The 21,982-nt window shown below is 37.8% G+C and overlaps 1 long non-coding RNA gene across 4 annotated transcripts in view; it reads left to right on the forward strand.

Annotated features, from left to right (window-relative positions):
* The window catches only part of LOC108393289 (uncharacterized), a 125,087-nt gene that overhangs the window by 74,102 nt on the left and 29,003 nt on the right, over positions 1 to 21,982 (forward strand). For 2 of the 4 annotated variants that reach the window (XR_012121037.1, XR_012121039.1), the window contains exon 3: positions 2,254 to 2,353. This is a non-coding gene — a long non-coding RNA (uncharacterized lncRNA). Of the gene's footprint in view, positions 1 to 2,253; positions 2,354 to 11,761; positions 11,830 to 13,428; positions 13,514 to 15,237; positions 15,335 to 21,982 lie in introns of all 4 variants that reach the window. The other 2 variants (XR_012121040.1, XR_012121038.1) reach the window with 2 other exon arrangements.

The following is a 21,982-nucleotide window of genomic DNA, read 5'->3' on the forward strand; positions in this document are numbered from 1 at the left end:
TGAATTCTTTTTCTTAAGTGGTTGGAAATACTGAATTTTATTTGTAATTACAATTTAAAAGACATTCCAAAAAAGAGACACAAATATGCACCTCAGTGACAACAAGCTCCTGCCAATAATAACCAGCACAATTTGTCCCTTATTGTCCCTTATTTCCCAGAATTCCTTTACTTTGTCTGGCTTATAAGGGATAGTCCTCAATTAGTTGTGCTATGTTTTCTCTTGCTTGGTAAGCATTTTTGGTCAAACAAGGAATGGCAGAGTTCCACAATTAGATCAAAAGATCAATCCTAATGTACCATTTTCTCCTCACCCTCCTGCTGTAATAAAGTGGCTGCAGCTCTCCAGGGGACAACTCAAAATCCTAGGACTGATATTTCTAAATTAGCTGACTCTCTGACCTTGCTGGTAATTGCGTTAGTTTATCAATGTTCAACACAATTTATTACTCTCCAATATGTACCAAAGTGTTTATCTCTCAACACTAACAATATTAAAAAATCTAAACTATCTATTGCAGTACAAAGAGGCATCCTTTCATTAGGGAAAAACATAAATAAGTGGGAAATGTCATGTGACCTGCCTTAGCACAGAAGAGTCCCTGAAAGGAAGAGGCGTGCCTCCTCCTCTGATTTAATGACATCGTGTTTGTAAAATCTGGAAGAAGAGCCATCAGGTTTTATTTCCAGTTGTGTCTGTGTGTGATACAGGAATGAAATGTGCTTTCTGTGTTTACTGAAGTAATGGTTTCATTTTGAGAAAAGTAAATGACATTGATAAAGCCTTATCAAAGCATTTAAGAGCCACGTGGGTACTGATAGCATCTCACTTTGACTGACAACATGGCACACTTCTATGGGGAAAAGCTTTAAGTTCATGGGTCTTGCTTGGAATGAAGGAAATCAACAGCATTCATTCACTACCTTCATCTTAATCATTTTATTATATTTAAATCTTGTGCCTGATTAGGATAATGAACAAGCTGTGATGAAATTCAGTGTATATTAGATAAACTAAAAGTAATGTCATATTAAAGTTTTGCAAGAGAAGTGTTACCTCATTTTCACATCCTATCAACAAGAAAATGTGGTGTGACCTGACTATGAATGATGTTAAGACCTGCTCTGATAGAAGTAGGTGTGATAAAAATCATGTTGTCCAACTTTAAGTAATGGGCTGCCTTTTATCTACCCTCCTTCTTCCACCCAGAAACAGTCTGTTCTCTACTGTTTCCTCACAGATGATAGAGAAGTTAGGAAGTATTCAGTCACATCCCTCCACTCACCCACCTACTACATCCCATTAAACCGAATCCCTGTGCTTATTCTTCACTCAAAGGAATGGGTTTCGAAGGCAGCTCATACTGGAATAAAACTGGTCTGAAGGCTTGCAAAGCACTTGGTATCTTTTAAAAATCTTGGTGTCTTTAAGTTTGAACTCATATCATTATTACTATTATCATTATTTTACTTTATTAATAACTGTTAGGCTAATGTTCTTTCAAAAACAGATTTGTTTTAATTGCTTTTGTTCACCAGAAGCTCATTTCAGTGCAAAGAATAAAATCCTTTTGGTAAGGGAACCATTAGATTTGCCTCCTCTCTGCAATTTACTCTGGAGTTTTCCACAGCACTTTAAAATCCATATTTGGAAAATTTTATTGTTCTAATTACATGCCAGAGTCATTGAAATTCTTTTAGTTTTTAAAAGTCCTCAAACTCTCTGACATTCCTTTAACGTTTGAGTGCTATTTATGGTACATTAACATTGCCAACCTGAATCAAGAAACCCCCAAAGTGTGTCCACAGTGTATGTTGCTCAAGCTAAACTACAAATGCAATTTACTGTATTTTAGATTCAGATTAAACACTCACTAAATGCCTGTAAGAAGCCAAATTGTGTTCTATTCATTTCAGGTATACACTACATACTTTCTAATCACTTGGGAAATAAATTATTTTTGTTGATTTTAATATAATTTTACTCAAGTGCTTTAATTAGCCTTATAACATTTTGTTTTAAATAAGTAATTGCATTATTTTCATTTAAGTAAAAATGAAGGGTAAATAAAAGTTATTTTGGGCAGTAAAAATCTTTGTATTTTATCAAAGTAGCAGTTTTTGTAAATTTAAAAGATCTCTTAGGGAAAACAGGGTGATGAACATTTAGTAGCTGCCTACTGTTTGCCGCTAGTACTTTAAATATGTTATCTGCTCTTCTAAGAATATTAATTGGGCATTTATCTTGTGACAGGTACTTTGTGTAGGACAGAGGATGTGACAGTCCATGCACTGAGGCGGGTAGGAAAGTGAGCAGGCCCTTTGCATGCAGTGCTGTGTCTCATACAGAAGTGGTGAGTACCAAGTGTTAGGAGATCCCACAGGAACTGCCAGTCTGTCTGAAGATGTCTGTGTGGTTGAGATCTTGCTAATCTATTTGGAGTCCCTCCTTTTGCCCTCCCTCCTTTTCTCCTTCTTCTTCCTCTTTTCCTTTTCACTTTACTAGATTAAAAAAAAAATTACCAAAGTATACCTGATTTTTGTATCACATCTAACAATATAGAGATACAGAAAGCAAAGGTTAATAAGCTCCTGATTCCATACTCCAAATGATAATTCTCTGAGGTAACTACAGAGAAACCACTGTTCTGCACTAGAAGCCATTTCAATGAAGTGGCTTTGAGGGAGCAACGTGCTGTTGGAACTGTCTGGTCTGTGTATGTGACTGAACCGTGTTAAGGCTTCTCTATGAACTTTTAAGATTCTGGCCACTACGTGTAGAGATCTACTCATCTCGCGGCCAAGATAGGCCTCTGAAGTAAGTAGGCCTGCCACCTGCCAATCTGGGGTGGTCTGCCTCTGTCTCTGGTTTCTCCTTGCTTGTGTCCAGGACCGGCGTGGGACCCAGCGCCTTCCCACATCATCTCCCTTTCCTCTGCACCTTGCATGTCCTTCCTGCATTTTGGACATTCTGAATCACACATCTCACTGTGCTTATAGTAGTCAATTTATATGCATCCTAACATATGTATTTAAATGCATTACTAGGTTTTGTTGTGTATTTTATAAAAATCTGATCATACAAGCAACATATGCCATAATGGATACAATGAAACTCATTCAACTAGTTCCCTATAGATGGGAGTTCTGGTTGGTTTGTTATGATACAGAAAAATCTTGCAACAAACATCCTTCAACATCTGTCCTCTCCACTATAGATTTTATTTCCCTGAATGCAGATTGCTAGGACTAAGTACATGTCCATACTTTTAGCTTTGTATCGATGGTCAGATTGCTTTAAGGTTATGGTATATTTATCAGCAATGTATGAGGCTTTTCCTTTCTGTTGCCTTTATCAGCACAGGATCTTACTGCTCTTTGTAAGTCTTGACAATGGGTAAAAAGGAGGTGTCTGTCTAGTTGAAACCTGAACATCCTCAGCTATTAGTGAGGAAAGCATCTTTTCCTATATTTAATGTTTATTTATTTATACATTTCCTACTTAGGTGCTTTGCTTGTTTTTTCTGAGTTGTCTTTTTTCTTTTAAAAACCAATTTACAGAAGCTTCTTCTTTTATCAGGGTTATTAATCCTTTGCATTGGTCAGGGCTATCATTTGATAAGGAGGGAAACATGAGTTTGTGGAAGCATATTGAACAGCTCATAGAATCAGTGGAAGGTTTTGAGAAACAGGCTTGCAGCCAAGTTTCCAGGAACACCCAGAAGAGCACTGCGGAACTGGCGTGAAGAGAAGGCTCCCTACCCTGTGGCCTCCGTGGCCACCATCCCCTGCAAAATCAATTAACCCTGCAGAGTCTGTTGCCCCAAGTGGGTGAGTTCTGGATCTTAAGATTCCTGCAGCTGCCTGTAATTGGCTGAACACGGTTGACACAGCTGCAGCCTGTCTGCAAGCGGGCTGGGAAAGTGGTTTTTCTGACTTCTGGTGTGTGAAGGTGGGTTCAGAATGTGGTAAATTGTTAAAATGCAGGCAGATATTCCAAAGAATTAAGCCATCACAAACTACAGATGTTCACTGCACCTTTTTAACCTGTCTTATGAATTGCAAATATTTTTCCCTAGTCTATATTTTGGCTTTGTTTGTGATATCTCCTGTCATATAATTACAAAAAAAGATACAAACATGTTAGGTTTCTCTCCCTTTATGGCTTCTAAATTTTCTTTCTTGCTCATGTAGTTCTCTACCATCCCAAGATTACACAACTCTTAAAAAAATTTTTGTCTTTAGCTTTATTTTACTTTTTACACTTAGATCTTTAATTCATATGAAATTTATTTTTGTATATTATATTAATAGGACTTTAATTTTTTTCAGATTAATATTAGCATCAAAAAATCCTATCCTTTCCCTCATTGAGTGGAAATACAAATTTTGTAATACTATTAAGTTCTTATATAAGCTGGATATATTTCTTTACTTTCTTTTTCTATTTTATTCTTATGCAAATCTATACTGTTTTGGTTGTAAAGTGGTTTTCAGTACTCTTTATAGTTTTAATAGTTACAGTGTGCTTTATTTTAATGGTAGTTTGAGACTAGAGATTTATTGCTGTTATAGTTGTCTCATTTACTTTTTTAAAATAAAATTTAAAATAATTTTGCTTGACTTTGACAAAGACAATGTCAAATTGTGATTGAACTCGCCTTACATTTGGTGGAGATTGATCACATGAGACCAAACCTTCCCATCCAAGAACATGGTCTGTCTCTTTATTCAGTTCTTTTCTTATACCTTTTAATAATATTTTGTAGCTTTCTTCAGATAGTCATGTATCTTTCCTGTTAGATTAACTCTTATGAAGGTTTCACATGAAAAAACAATGTGGTCACTACATTCACCCATATTATCAAGTCCCCACCCAAACCCAATGCAGTCACTGTCCATCAGTGCAGCAAGATGCCAGAGATCTACTATGTCCCTTCTCTGTGCTATACCTTTCTCCCCGTGATCCCCCACACCATGTATACTAAACATAATACCCCTCAGTCCCCTTAACTCCATTTTTTAAAAATTGAAGTATCATTGGCAAACAATCTTATGAAGGTTTCACATGAACAACGTTGTGGTTTCAACATTCACCCATACTATCAAGTCCTCACAGCCCCTACTGCAGTCACTATCAGTATCTACTGCTATTTTGTCTGTTTTGTTTTGTTTTGGTCTTAGATTCCACAAATAAGTGAAATCATATTGTATTTGTCTTTCTCTGCCTGACTTAATTCACTTAGCATAATACCCTCTAGGTCCATCTGTGTTGCAAATAGCAGGATTTCTTTCTTTTTTATGGCTGAATGATATTCCATCATGTATATGCACCACATCTTTATCCATTCATCTATTGATGGGCACTTTGGTTGCCTCCATATCTTGGCTACTGTAAATATTGTGACAATAAACATAATGTGGGGTGAATATATCTTTTTGAATCAGGGATTTTGTTTTCTTTGGGTAAATTCCTAGAAGTGGAATTACTGGATTGTATGGTACTTCCAATTTTAGTTTTTTGAAGAAACTCCCTACTGCTTGCCACAGTGGCTGCCCAGTTTAAATTCCCACCAGCAGTGTAGGTATCTTCAAGAAATAATTGCTGATTTCTTTCAAGTATTTATTCATCATCTATTAATATAATCATATGGATTATCTCATTTAATTTGTGATATGATTATGTTGTTAAATCATTCAAGTATTCCTAGGCCTAAACCTACTTGTCATACTTCTTGAGTATTCAATTATTTAGTATTTCATTTAGAATCTTTTTCTGTATCACAAGTCAAATTTTTGTCTTTATTTTCCATTTTGTACTATTTTGTTGAGCTTTGATATTCTGTTAGTGACTTTTACTGTTGTTTTCCTTATGTTTTGTACCCTAATTTCTTTTGTTCTCTTGTTCCAACAAGTAGAAGCATAGGGAATATGATTTTGTCTCTATACAAGGAACCAGATTTCTTTAACAACAAATGAGATGGCCTTTGAGATATTGTGTTTTTTATCATGAATTGCATTATATCAGTTAGGTGTAGAAGGAATATTCCTCTGACTTAGAGATTTGAAGTAGATGACTTTGGAAGGCCCCATTCAACCCTTACATTCATAAGCACTGAATTAGGTAGGGGTTAGGAGTGTAGCTTCCAGAGTCAGATTCCTGGGTTTGGATTTGAGCTCTAAGACTTACTAATTGTGGCAATTCGCCTACCTTCACTAAACCTAGTTTCTTTATTTTCCAAAGGTGAGGTTCAAATGAAAAAACCTCAGTGAGGTATTTAGCATAGGGTTGGGCACCTGATAAACACTGTAGATATTAGCAAGTAACCTCATGGGGTGAAAACTTTCCACAAGTTTATCAGAAAGAATATACTTCATTTAATTTTGTGACGTGATTTGTGTAAGAAATAAAATTACTCTTCAATTATTATGGCATTCTAGAAAAGTGTCTTCCTTCACTGAATTCTTAAGTCTTTTAAAAAAAAATCTACCTATTTCTTACATAATCTTCTTTTTCGTTATCTATTTTGTTCCTTTTTTTCTGCTCTGTACATATTCTCTAGTTGGTTGCAAATGCTCTTTGGCTTTAACTAGCATCCATTTGCTGATGACTCTCACACAGCTCTCGCTTCTGGGGTTCCAATTTATATGTCACTATGCCTAGTAGATGTTCCCACCTGGAGATCCCACAGGCACCTCCATTACAATACAACCAGGACAAATCCACCATCTCTCCTAAGCTGCTCTCCAAAGATTCTCCTCCTCCAGTGTTACCTGACTCAAGGAATGACACAACAATCTTTGCTCAGATCAGAAATCTGGAGTTATCCTTGACTCCTCTACTCTCTCTCCCTACCTCCAACTCTAATTCCTAAATTCTAAAGTATTCCTCAAGGCAGTCTATCACTCGCCATCTCCACTGACTTCTCTACCACTTCAGAATAATTTTTAGTTTCAACCCTCCCACTTTTTTCTCTACTTGTGATGAATTTCTTTTAGGTACTTGAATACCCCATGCTCTTTCTTGGTTCTGTGTCTTTACACACTGAAGTTCCTAACTGGGACACTTCCTCGTGTTTGTTAACTAGCGTACTGCTCTTTATCCTTCAGGTCTCTGCTTAACAGAAGCAACACCAACAATAATATCAACGTCAAAAATGATAATGATAGCAGACACTGTATGCTTACCATGTGCCAGACACTCTGCTTCCAATAATCATTCTGCTTCGTCTTCATGACAACCCTGTGAAGGTTTCCCATTCTCACACCTAGAAAGTAGGAGGTTTAGTGAGTTTAAGTTTAATTTCCCAAAGTCGTAGAGCCCATCTGAGGAGGAGTTAGGATTTTGACCTAGGTCTCTCTCACTCCCTCCAGAGCCTGTTTCTCTTTATAATCTGCTCCAGAAAGCATTCCTCCAACAACTGTCCTTTCTCCTTTATGTTCATCTGCACATCACGCTGCCTCTTTTCATCTTAGTCCGTTTGGGTTGCTAGAACAAAACGCCTAGACCAGGTGGCATACAACAACACACATTTACTTCTCACAGTTCTGGAGGCTGGGATGTCCAATATCTGGTTTTCCTCTTATACCATGCTGCCCCAACCTGTGTCCCTCCCCACCACACTCACCATCAGGGTAAGTATGGCTGTTTATGACTTCCCATAGAATTCTATCAGTAAACATTTTGCCATCCGTTACAGTTGAATGAATGAATGAGTAAATAAATCCAGGCTGAAGATCTGAGCTTAGACCTAACCATCCCACAAAACTTTCTTGAAGCTGGATCATTGAATATATTGATATACCATATCTGCTAAAAACATTCATGTTTTCTTGGGTAATTCTATTTAGCTGCTCTTTAAGTACTGTATTATGAAAGATAATTGTTTATTTTTTCAATATGCATGTTTATCTGTTTTGAGTTCTAAGACTCGGGAGTGTGTCCTGTACTTTTTTGTGTCTGCCACATGGTTTAGCAAAATGCCTTGTGCCGAGTAGGCACTCACTTAGTAGTGAGTTGATTGATCGAATAATTATTCCACCTATAAACACTTCTGTAGCACATTACCTGATGAGTGTCTATTTCAGTATGACGATGGCTATGACCTTCGTGTAGTTCATTAGCAAATGAAAAGTATGCTCATTTCCATGGAAGGAAATGAGAATATAAAAAATGTGGTTCTATTTGTAGTGCCATTACTGTCTTCCTGTTTGATTAAGAACAAATTCTTAACCTTTTAATGCTACCAGTTACCTATGACTCTGATCTCAAGGGCTACTGCAATACCAAAGTCCTGGGGAGGATAATGTAATAACCCTGACCTGTTTGAAGGGATAAAAATAGGCCACAAATGAGGGAATTCATTGGCCATAAGTAATCTGTAATAGAGGAGAGGTGAGGGCTTTAGAAACAAACAAACAAGCAAAGAAGCAAACAAGCAGTTTCACAATTGCGTTTTGTAATCATAACAGTTCCCTGCAAGATTATCACCATTCTGCTGATAAGAACATTGAGGTTGAGAAATTTTAAGTAATTTGAGCCCAGTCATGCAACTAGTAAGAGGCAGTCATTCTATCCACTGTTCTCTCTCCTCTCTTCACACACCCTCATCAACCCATTATTCCTTGTCACTTTTCAATTTTGAAATGTTTTTGGTAGGGTGCCTCAAGTCATGACATCTGACAAATAAAGCAGAATTACCCTGAACTGAAGTGGCCGCTGAAAATAAGAAACCTGTTAATAAAATATTTGAACATTGCTCGTTATGCATCTGATGTGCATTGACTGCACCCCATTTCTGTTCCGGACACTTTGCTATGTCCCAGGGGCATGCAAAGAAGAGAGAAGCAAGCTCTCTGCTTTTCAGAGGATTCTGGGTCATGAAGGGTGGGAAGGGTTCCAGATGGACAAGGGAAGAAAGGACATTCCAGGTAGACTGAAAAGTAGACACAAAGGTAGAGAAGCAGTCAGGTCATTTCGAGGCTGTGAGTGTTTGAGTCTAGCTGGAAGACCAAGAGCCATTGCAGAATGAAAGCTAAGGTGACTGGAAAGACAAATAGAGAATCAAGGAGAATCTTGAAGTGAGAAATTTGGTTTTACCTAGGCTTTACATGTAGGCAATAGAAAACCAGTAAGGAATTTTGCACAGGAGACTCTCAGGATCAAATTTGCATTTTAGAGATATTTTACTGATGTTGAAGAGGAAAATAGATCATGGGTAGGTAGCAGGGATGGGAGAAGGAATGGAGACTGTTGAAGTATCGGAAACTATTGCTGTGAATTGGAAGCTGAAGGCACTTTTCCTTTGGCAGGTGAGTGGGAGATGTTACAATGTTAGACTTCCTCCCCTGAGAAGGAATGACTTGATTTCAGTGGTAGACACAGGAAAGTTGGTGCATTTGGTATTTTAAAATGATTACTGAATAGCAATTCTAGGTGCTGTGTCTTCTGAATGAAAGCTTACGCGGTGAGTTTATGGCGTTCTTTGCTGCTCAGGGTGTGATGTTTCTTTTTGCCAGTGCCTCTTCCTTATTTGCTTCCACTGACTGTTTAAATCTTTTCCTGCCCATTTAGCATTCCTATCATGACCTTCCTGTGTTTGCTCCTAATGTGTTAAAATTTTTCATAATCTGGTGTTCACCTGATCCTGATTCCCTCTAATATTTCTTTTTCCTCCCTTGAGGAAAGTATACGTATTTTTGGTTTCAAATGCTTATCATCTTTTGTAAATATTAAAGCAACGATTCAATTTAATTTGAAAGTAATGTTTTCCTATTTCTTCTTCTATCAACAAATTACCTCTGTTGTCTTTTAAAGTTGTATTGTTTCATAATTTCCTTCTGTATTCTTGTTCCATTTTGTTGTTCCCCAGAGGATGTAAGAATATATATATATATCTAGATATAATGAACAATGTGGAAAAAAAAGAATTTAGGGTCCCATTCATACTCTGTAGTGTTTACTAGTGATCTATTTTAAAATAAAACAGTTCAGTCCTGATGAATCAAATATTTAAGAAACATTATTTAAGTGGGGAACTATACATGGAAAAGAATCACTAGTGATCCTCAGAGGCCTCTTTGAAAAATTCTAGCCTCAGATGATTTATCTCTGATTTTAGTCCCACTTCTACCAAGGGTGATCATAGTGAGCATTGCTCATGAGGTTCTAGGAGTATCAACAGAGGTCAGAGGTCAAAAAACATAAGATATAATATTAGATAAAATATTAGTAACCCTGGAAGTATTCACAAAGTCATATATTATGTTAGATCCACTAAATTCCATGTAGGAAAATTAAAATAGGAAATTGCATAAGCCACTTTCCTTTTTATTACAGAATTTAAAGGTCTAATTTAGGTTTGTGAATTTATGTAAATAGCCATTCATACCATTTTATTAGTTCAGGTACTCAGGGTATGAACATATAAATATAACAGGATTTTTATTGTGTCTGCATTAGTAATTAGTAATTCAGTTTCTTTTAAATATACTGAATTTTTAAAATTTATAGAACTGAAAGATGCTCTGAGCAGCCCTTCAAATTCTTATTAAACCATGTTTTTGAAAGTTGCTTTCAACTAGATGCATTTGCTTCTTCCTCTCTACCAAATACAAGGGGGTGTGTAATGATGCTGTTGCGGATCATGAGGGTAACAGCTGTCAGTTTTGTCCCTAACAAATGCTTTAGCACTTTCTGCCATAGATGCATCATGCTGCTTCACCTCCCCAGCCCTGCAATTTAAGCGTTATTTCCATTTTGCAAATGAAGGAAAGGAGGTACAGGGAGATAGAGGAACTTGCCCAAGGTCACATAAATGTGCAGTGCAATTGGGAATAACAGTTAATTCTGCTTTGCCTCACAGTCTGTACTCTCCTGTCGACCACAGGACATCAGTGATAAGGGAGCCCTGGTATGAGCAAAGGCGGAGAATGACTCCAGTTCACTCCTAGTAAGATGGTAGTTTTTTCCCAGAGAATGTTCACAAAGAATCCTGATCATGACTCTGCATGGTATATTTCTGTGTGATGTGACCCAGAGGGTCACTGTGTACTTCATAAGTATCTAAGTGTCAGATAACAAGTAACATTTTGTTATTTCCTTTATCATCTTCCTTGAGCTTAATTTGAGAATTTGTGCCTCATACTGGTAAAAGGGGAGAATTAAATTATTATTGATTCAGAAACTTGATCAACCTGAATTGTTTAGACTATTTCCTTTCCCTGGAAATTTTTTTAACCTTTAAAAATTGGTAAGTGTAATATATATGCAAAAAATATAAAATAATATGTACCTGTGCTTTAACAGAATTATGAGGAGAAACATCCATATACTCACCAAATAGGACAAGAATAATATCCTGAAGCCCTTGTTTGCTCTTTCTGGAACACAGCTCCCTCCCTCCCAGAGTGAATCACTGTCCTGAATTGTGTACTTAACACTCTCTTGCTTTTCTTCATGATTTTACTGTATGTGTAGCTATTCCTATTTACTTACTGTGTTGTTTTATTTTTGAACTCAACATTAGGCTTTTGAGATTCATTCATTTTAATACTTGTAGTTTTTCATTTTCATTGCAGAGTATTTAACACTTTGTGTGGTATTAATATACCACAATCAAGCCATTCTATTATCAATAGACATTTGGATTTTTCACACACTTTTGATGCTCCATCTGTGGTTGCTATGAGCATTTCGTATATCTCTCCTGATGCACATAGAAGGGAGCAACATACGCTGTCCTGCCTGTAATCTCATGCAGATCAGCAAACCTTGGGGAAGGAGAGAGTGATGACCCAAATCTCTCCTCAAGTCCCTGGCAGAACTTAGGTAAGTTGCCTGTGGGAAAAATGGCTTCAATGACCACCCACATTAATCTAAACTTGTGGCTCTAATCTAAACTAGAGCCAAGATGGCCTTCTATGCCTCCCACTTTGGCATATTATATTTCTTTATACATGAAGGATATTAACCAATGGAATGAGAATTTATTCAATATCACAGTGATTCAGTTAGTTTTAGCTGTATCATGGGTAAATAAGTTGAAAATCTCCATGGAACTGTGGCAAGAGCACATAATTGTGACTAATCACTTTTTCAGAAACTAATCGTATTTAGTGTCAATGAGCATGGCCCCTTCTGTGGATAATCTTGTTTTAATTTCAAAACTAAGAATACTAATAGAATTAAATGGGAAACCAATAATAGTTTACTGCTGACAGGTTAGTTTCAGGTAAGGTGACTTGGTATTATATAAGGGGAAAAATTTACAAATACCTGTAATTTAGGATAATAAAAGTATTAGAAGATCAATTAAAATTTTAGTAGCCTTGATGTCATTGAAACAAATACAGCTAAGCATATGTGAAACTTGTGCGGAACTGAGTTAAATCAGAATATTAAATTGAAGTTTTGGGCAAGATACCAAGTCACAGTAACTGCTACATCCTGATGGATATGTTGGACTATATACAGAATTTACTAAGGATGCATCAGAAAATTGGGTAGAAGTCTCTTAAACTACCTCATCCACTGAAGACAGAAAATTACTGAGAGAGTAGGAGATGGAGTGAGCTGTCTGTAGGATTTTTTTTTTTGAGAGAGTGGACGCTCTGTGCATCCTACCCTCTACAGGGACAGGGATGTGGATAATGGCTGTTTCCTATATCCAAGCCTGAGGAGAAGGGCTTCACTGGGTCCACCCATGATGCTTACTGTGTAGTTCTTGTAGCTGGGTGTGCACTCCAACATACTTCCTTTGAAATCCAGATGGCAAGAGAGATGCACCATTGAACAGTTTTGGCAGTAGAGCAAAGGGGCATGGCTGCTGGGCAGAGATTGATCTATACCCCAAAGTCAGTCAGAACATGGAGGAAATGAATATTTCCTTTGGGCCAGACAAGTGGCATGCAGGAGAAAGAGCTGGTCTGGAGACATTTTAAATTCTATTTGGTGAAACACAGATAATCTAAGAATTGCTTTAAAATCTCCCCAGGGGAAAAAGGAAGGTAGAAAAATGTTGATAATTGTTGGAGCTGGATGATTATACCTGGGTGTTCATTGTATCATTCTTTCTATGAAAGCTTGCAGTTGTCTTTAATATACAGTTTAGAAAATTCTGCTCAAGATGACCTCTCTGGGAAGGCAATGGGATTCCAAGAGAAAAAGTCTGTTTGGCGTATGCCTCCCGGCAAACGGGGCTGAGACAGCACAGTGGCTAGCGGTGTAGAATGCATTGCCCTTATTTAGACAACTTCGGGAGAGGCGCCCAATGCTTGGGAATGTGTAGAGTGTGTGGAAGTATCCCCATGGGGAAAAATCCCCGGTAAACACTTCTCCAGATTAGACACTGAGAGGCCATTGCTGACAGTACCAGTCAAGTAATAAGTATTCTGCCCCCATTCATTTTTTATTTTCTTTCAAAAACAGGTCTGGCAGGTGAAGGAGAAGATAAGAAGAGAGACAGAGAAGAAACGGGGAAGGAGATAAGAGCAAGGGAGATGAAGTGAGGGAGGTAAGGGAAGGAGAGGGAACAGCAACACATCCCATCTCAAGGCAGGCAGGTGGCTCGGGAACAGCTCCAGTTAGGAAAAAGGGAACAGGAAGCCCACGCCCCCTCTACGAACATCAGGCCTGGCATGCAGCAGGGGTCTTGCTGGGAAGTGGAGAAAGTTTTTCACTCTAAATTAAGGTCACAGTTCTGATTAATACTTGGGACTGGACAATTTTTATTACTGAACTGACATTTGGTTTGTGACTTCAAGTATTTGCAGGACTTTTTAATATCTAGGAGTGACATGACTTTCTAGGAGTTTTACCCATAATCTCCTAAATCCAGGCTAATCCTGGAAATTTAGAAACTCTAAGGAATGACTGAAAGTGTTAAGAACTCTCCTGGGGTGGTGGAGCCACGCTGGGGCCACCTTCCAGGTTCTCCCCCCCACCTCACCCCTGGCGCCTGGCTCCTCCAGGTCCCAGTGCTTTATCATTTCCCCAGGGACCTCAGAGACTGAGAATTGCTTTATTTAAGAAAGATTCTGGGGCCACCAGGTTCAGGCCTTTATTTCCTAGACTCAGAAATCAGAGGAAGTCCTTGGAGGTTGTGATTTTCTCCTGATAGCCCATGCTTGATCAATACATCAACCAATTGAACATCCACCACCTCATTAAGCATGAATCGAACACCTAGTGTATCCAGTTTTCTGGTAAGTTCTAAAATGCACATATGGGTGCTCTTGCCATCTCTAATACTAAAGAGTATCCTTATGCACTGTATTGCCCATCTGGTGTGTCCACTAGATTCTCAAAGTGGAGACATGGACAGTAATTAGTTAGCTCCTTTACAGATAATTGTTGAATAAGTTAAGAAGAATCTGCAGTATACTACCACTGTGCTTGGCACTGGAGATATCAGGGCCAGGAGGAAAAAAATGAAAAGGAAAAGAAAAAGAAGGAAAAAGAAGTGAAAGTGCAGTCCTTCGTCTCAGGAGACTTACAGTTTAGGAGGGGAAACAGACGTTAGTGAAAGACTCACATGAATAACAGCTACATAGCAGCTGTGGTAAGTGGTAAGAAGGAGAGGTGTGTGGTGTTACACTCAGTACAGGGGCTGGTGCCCTTGTCAGCGGGGTCAGGGCAAATTAAAGGAATTTAACATTCATCAACAAAGATTAACTCAGTACCTTCTGCAGGGGTCAGGGAGAGGGAAGGGAGGTAGTTCTTAGAGACTTCTCCTGAAGTGCTATCTTTCTTCCCTAAGAAAATAGACCATTAATATAAATAGAATTAAAGTTGAATTAATTTCCATGGGAAGAACATCTTGCTTTCATTGATATAGGAAACATGAAAAATCCAAATTTAGTATTTTTGTAACTTCCATACTTTTAATTTCTGTGGAATAAGCTCTTTGTTATGCTCTAGGCTTTGAGGGAGCAGGAATTATGTCTTGGACTTAATTTCTTTTTAATGAACATGGTGACCCAAGAAATTTTGGCAGGATTCAGCAGCAGTCTTCCCTTTCTGAGGCAGAGAAAGGGTGGCAGAGGGGATGGGACGATTATGAGTTAGGGTACTCCACAGTAGCCTCAGCGGATGGCAGGGCTTTCTGAAAAAGATGGGACACAAAAGGACTCTAGGGTAGCAACAAGGTTGTCAGTGACCCAGGGGTATGTCTTCTTGAGTGTTTTTAGAGACTTCTGTCTTCTCTTTCTCTGTTCTTTATTCCCATGCCTAACATAGTGCATGGCACAGAACTGGCCTGCAGAACATGTTTACTGAGGGAATGATGGCACCTGAAACTATTTTTAAATGGCTTCAAACCAAGCACTCATATAAGGTGAGGTTATCAGTAGAAAATGAGGACCTTGGAAAGAATGAAGAAAGACCAAAGTTGTCAAACTGGAGGGCCAATGCAGTGGCTATAAATTGCTGAGCATCCAAATTGACCCTCAGCCAGCTGCATATTGTTAAATGTTGATTGTTGGTTTAATGCTCAGGTGAACTGGGGAGTCCCTACCCTTCTTTCTCAGTAGTGTACATGCATGACAGTTTTTGGAGACCTAGAAAACCCAGCTCAGTCAGTGGAGTGGGGAGAGCGGGCTGATGAGACAGGATGGCTACTATCAGCTTATTGATCCTGGGAGGGGCTTTTGTAGGCTATTGCCCAGGGGACACTGCAGTGCACACCTCCTGCACTCCAGGGAGGTGTGGGAGAGGAGGAAGATGGCTGAGAGGATGGGCTAGTGCCTCCTGCTCTTCTTTAGGTTTTGATAGTAATCATGACTTAGCTCCATTGCTTTAAGATTTCCATATGCATTCACTGTATGTTTAATTACCAGTAGCTGTCACATAGTGGCAGCATTCAATGAAGAGTCACACATGTACCAAGCCATCATCATGACAACAAATCAATGATTTTGTACACTTGGGAATATGCATGACTGCACTGCAGTCTCATATAAAGTGCATTAATCAAATCAGAAAAATATATTGCAATAAATCAAAAGATGGATTGTAGAAATAACAGTGCAATAGCATAAAAGAAGGGAAGAAGCATTGCTCATTCAGAAGTTTGCAGCAAATTTCAGACTCAGTCAATTTGCTTTTCTGTCTAAAGATAATTTTGATGCCTAGAATACTACTTGGCATCCTTCAGTGCTCAAAAAAATACTTGTTGAATGAATGAGTAAATAAATTTTCAGGCCCTCCCAATACTCATTGTGTGACTTTGTACAAATTTGTAATTACTTCCTTGACTAATAATGGACTCATAGTTGAACCTGGTTCATTTTTGAACCTGGTTTTGAGCCATACATGGCTTGCTCTTTAAGAATAAGTGCTAGTCCTCAGGGTGTTTAGTTTTTGTGCTCTTCATTTGCTCTTATTTTTTGATAGATTTGCTTAAAATTAGCCTTGATATCAGAGTAGTAAATTTAAATCCATAACAGCAAAAAAGAGTTACTTGAATGCATATGTCTAGGCCACTAAAATAAGCCACTGGCAATCAATTGCTCCCAAACCTGACCTAAGAGCTGGGTGGTTGGATTCAGTCTTTGGGTGAATCCCAAGCTAGTGGAAAGCCTTGCGTAATATCCACACCTAAGTGTAGTTAAGTTCTGGGGTTCCTGTGACCCAGGTGGAGTGAGGATAGCTACACAGAAAGAGAACTGTCAACTTGTCTTTCTTACTGTGTCCCAAAGGAAACCTCCAGATAAATCAGTGAATTTTTCTTTCACTATGGTGATGTAAACCCACTACAACCTATCTCATTCACTAAGAACAACTAAAAACTCTGAGCGAAATACAGAAAACAGCTATAAAAGACTCCAGGATCAAAATTAAAGGAGCAAGCAGATTGTGAAGGGTCAGTCCATAGGGGAAAAAGGACAGTGAGCTACTCCTTCTTTTCTTTCATTTTTTTCTCTTATGGCTTTGTCCCGATGGTAGGCTTCAGTCATAGAGCTACTTGGCAGAAGTGGCTAAAACTGGTAAGAATCCTGTATTTCTCAATAGGAGAGTCAGAGAAAGGAGTATCTGTGGGCCAGAAAGTGTGGGGGAATCTAGAGGGCTAGACAAAGAGATCCCTTTACTTCTGTGAGAATCCATGTAAGTCTCAGATTAACCTCTAGACTATGCATGGGTCTCCAGAGCCAAACCAGCATAAGACAGTCTCAGACACTTAAACTGAAATTGGGACTTCCATTCACAGAAGATGAGGCAGAATTTATAATTGGAACTTAAATGTGTTGATTGCCTGCTAAAATTAAAACACTCTAGAATGATTGTAATAGGACCCAGAGTCTACAGAACATAACATTGACTACTACATCAAGCATATAATCTGAAATTATTCAGATATACACACACACAAAAAAACACCTAGGAAAATGTATAACCAATTCTCAAGAAAAGGATGATCAACAGATGCCAAACCCAAGATGATTCAGATGTTAAACTATTTATTAAACAAAGACTTTAAAGGAGTGATTATATCTATGAATCCATGAAGGAAAGGAGAATGTGCATTTTGACAGAGTATAAAACAGAATCAAATGGAAAATTTAGAACTGTAGATTTAATATCTGAAATAATTATCTCATTGATTGGGCTCTGTAAAGGAATGGAGAGGACAAAGGAAAGACTGAAGACTGACTGAGACAAATTATCTAATTTGAAAAACAGAGAGCAAAGCAGACTGGAAAAAAAAAAAGAACCAAAATGCAGGCACCAGTGGGACAGTATGAAGAGGTCTGACCTGTGAAAATGAAATCCCAGAAGGTAGGACAAAGACTGAGACAAAAAAACTTTGAAGAAATAATAGCCAAACCCAAATTTGGCAAAAGGCAAAAATTTACAAAATCAAGTTCAGTAGAGAATAAGCAGGATAAACATAAAGTCATGCTTAGACACATTATAACTGAACTGCTGAAAATCAAAGGTAAAGAAAAGGTCCTATAAGTGACTAGAGGAATCTTGTGTATAGGTAGGCAATGGTTTGAATTACTGTGGATTTCTTGTCAGAATCCATGGAGGACAGACAATATAACAATATCTTTAAAGTGCTAGAGGAAAAAAACTGTTAATATAGAATTCTAAATCCTGTAAGAGAGCCTTCAGAATTTAAGATGAAATAAAGACATTTTTTGGATGAAAGAAACTTAAAAATTTGTCTTCAGCATGGCTGCTTTATAAGAAATGCTAAAGGATGTTGTTCAAACTAAAGGAAATTGATTCCAGGAGGTACCCTGGATCTTTACGAATTATGGAGGACTAAAGGGGATGATATATAGCTATGTAATTGTAAAAGACTATTCTTTTTCCTCATAAATTCTTTAAAATACAAAGACTGATTAAAGCAAAAATTATAATGTGTTGGGTAGGGTTTTCAATGTACATAGGTATAATACACATGACAACTACAGTTTATTTTGGAGGGGTAGTAAAATAACTATTTCAAGGTTTTCCATTTTATAGGGAATGGCAAATATTAACTCTATGTAGATAGCAAAAGGTTAGCTACATATGTTATAATCTGTACAGAAACTCCTAAATACAATACAAAGAGATATAGCAGAAAAACTCATAGACAAATTAATATGGAATAATAAAAATTATTTAAGTAACCAAAAAGAGGGTTATCAGAAACAAAATACACAGCGACAAACAGAAAACAACAAAATGGTAGTCCTAGATCCAAGCATATCTATAATTATATTAAATGTTAATGTCTGAAATACTAAAATTGGTAGGCAGAGGTTGACTGGATGGATCAAAAGGAAGACACTACTACATGCTGCTTGTAAGATATACACATTAAATATGATGACACAGGTTGAAAGTAAATCATGGAATAATATATGCCATGAAAATGGTTAAGCACATCAAGGCTGGAGTGATTTTTGAAAAATTCAGATTAAATAGACCTTAAGACTCAGAGCATTATTAGAGATAAAAAGAGAGATTTTGTAATGATAAAAGAGACAGTTCATCAGGAAAACATAACAGCTTACAAATGTGTGTGCATCTAATAACAGAGCCTTAAATGAAACTCTCCAGATCACTGGGTCACCTGCGGAAGGCAATGCCAAGCCTACTGTGTCCCTGAAGAGCATCCTCAGCATGACTTCAGTGATGCACAATACACATGGTCCCTGGGTCAGAGTTGGGCATAGCATAAAGTTAGGAGCGCTCGTGTTCTCTCACTCTTGGCTTAAGAAAGACATTTTATCTATGCGTGACGTTGTTAGTTTCTAGACATTAATCTTTTCTAGGAGACCATCTTTTCTTCCCAGTAGGAGAACAAATAAAAGCAAGTGGGAAGTAGTCAACTTTTTGTTTTTAATGTTTCAGGTGTTTTACAATGATGACTACACATACCATGAAGATATTTTTCAGAGAAATTCAAATTAAAGATAAATAATAAATGAAAAACTTAGTTTTTATCTGAGTCTCCACTGTGTTAACTTATAAATTTACCAGGCTCTTCTTTTGACAAAATACAGTGTCTAGTAGCATAGAAGCAGGTAGTGTAACATTTTGCAATTGAAAAAACAATTTCCAGAAGTTATAGGCTGGGTTGTGTTCCTGCAAGATGCATATGTTAATGTCCTAACCTGTGGTATCTTAGAATGTGGGTATTTGGAGACAGGATCTTTAAAGAAGTCATTAATTTAAAATGAAATCATTAGGGTGTGCTCTAATTCAGTCTGACTATACTTTTTATAAGAAGAGGCAATTAGGGTACAGACCCACACAGAGAAGACCGTGTAAAGACACAGGGAAAAGCCAGCCATCTATCTGCAAGCAGGGGAGAAAGCCCATAGAAAAAACCAGCCTTACTGACACCTCGCTCTCCAACTTCTAGGCTCCAGAACTGTGAGCAATGAAATTTCTGTTGTTTAAGTCATCCAGTCTGTGGCACTTTATTATGGCAGGCATAGCAAACTAATACACTAGGCAGGGAAGCAGCAGGAGTTAAGTGGGGCCCTTCTGGAATTAAGCAACATCTAAACTGTTTGCAGTGGAAAACATTCCCACTCTGTGAAGGTAGTCATTTATATCCCTGGACTTTATTGTTAATATTTGTGAAGTTTTTCAATATGCATAAGTACATGTACAGATTTCCTTGTGTAATGAGAATAATGGAGGTAATAATAAATGTTGGAGTGGGTGTAATTGTGGCTGAAAGGATGATTTTATTATATGGGAAAGGATACTGTTGGCTAGAGCCAATTCATTAGACTGCACTGGCAGTCTGTTATTATTATTTCTAGCCCTTACTAGATTTCATTCTTTTAGATAAAAACATGCATATCAGCTCTGCAGTTTGATTGCCTTATGGGCATAAAGCTTTGCATATTTACTGCCCATGAATCATACCAGTGTGTGAAATCCAGAGAAGATTCAATTTTTCCTGCTAGATGCACCTCCAGCCGTTTAATTAAAATATGTATTATTAATAAAACTATATTTAAGTCATATTTTTTACAGATATGACTGAAACATTAAGTGCAAATTGTTTCATACTTTCATAGTAATTTGCTTTTAATGTTTTGTGCCTTAATCAAGGTAGCACACTACTTGAGGATTTGTGGTTTGGCTGAGTTCTCAATAGCGACATTGAGAAAAGCAGGTGGAAAGTGGTGATTAATGAAAGGACATATTTACTTTCCACAAAGACTTCATGGTTTTATTGCAAAAGAGATCTGTACCAAATAGGAAAGGGATTAAAACAAATAGCAGAAAAGAGTATTTTGTCTCTGTTTCAGTCTATAGCAATGGCATTTGCCATTTGCACAACAGCTGTTTTCGTGTCTGAACCAGCCTGGCCGTCTGCCTTTAGATGTCACAGTTGTTCTTCCACTGAGCCGAACCAACATCAGCCCTGTGACTTCACAGTTCTTCCGCTTTTCAGAAAACTTGTAAAATCAATTAACACTGATTAGCAGTACTACAGTTCACTTACATAATTCTTAGTAAGGGATTGACTCAAAATAGTTTTATTAAAATAGGTAATGATGGGGACAGCTGGCTGACTCTATTAGACACTGCAAGGCTTGCTGTAAGAATGTATCCATTGGTTTACGGAGTTTGTTATTTCAGGTGGTAAAATGTCCAAACTCTCACACTTGGTCCATGTGGTGATGGTGGGGAGTACAGCAGAAAAACAGAAAAGAAAAACATTAATATGTAACGACTACCTACTATGTGCCAGGCACTGGGCTAATTCCTTCACTACCTCGGTTTACAGAGTCCTCCTGACGAAGCTGTGAGTTTCACATGAGGGAATGTAGGCTCCGACAAGCTGTGTGATTGGCTCAGCATCGTAGTTGGTTATTGACTTGCGCACAGTCAGCCAGCGTCCCGCCCTTTTGGTCCACTCCTTAGTCGCCCGCACTCCCTCCTGCCTTCCCCTCACTGCTTCTCACTCCACCCAAGAGTGAAGAATCTAAGTCCTAGCAAGGTGAAGAGATGACGAACTTTCTATTTGGAGATACTCCTTCACATAAAATCTTACATCCCTCATGCTATTTACCATTTTCAATTAAATTCCATTATAATAGTTCTTTTTTTTCTAAGTGGCTTACCTGCTAAAATTTAATTTTTAAAAGTAATTCTGTGACTCTAGAGCCTGTACTTAGAGTTCAGGTTAGTGAAACCCTCTCCTTTACTTTAAAACTAGTTTCATTGGAAGTTATTAGCCAAGCTAATAAAAGAAGATGTTTTTTCATGTTCCCTCTCCCTGGGAGGTATATATATATGTATATATATACATATACACATAGGCCCCTCTCTATATAGGTTAGTTATATAATTTCTCAGAGCCTACATTCCCTCAAGTGAAACACATGAGATGAACATTTCTTTCTTGAAGCTTTGTCATGAGGATTCAGTAACACATATATGGTGTGGCTGTGACTTCATGGCTTCTACTTAGGTGGCATTGGACTAAAAAATTGTCTAGAAAGAAAAAAAAGCCCAGAGC

The sequence above is a fragment of the Manis javanica genome, chromosome 9 (assembly GCF_040802235.1).
Source record: "Manis javanica isolate MJ-LG chromosome 9, MJ_LKY, whole genome shotgun sequence".
NCBI lineage: Eukaryota > Metazoa > Chordata > Mammalia > Pholidota > Manidae > Manis > Manis javanica.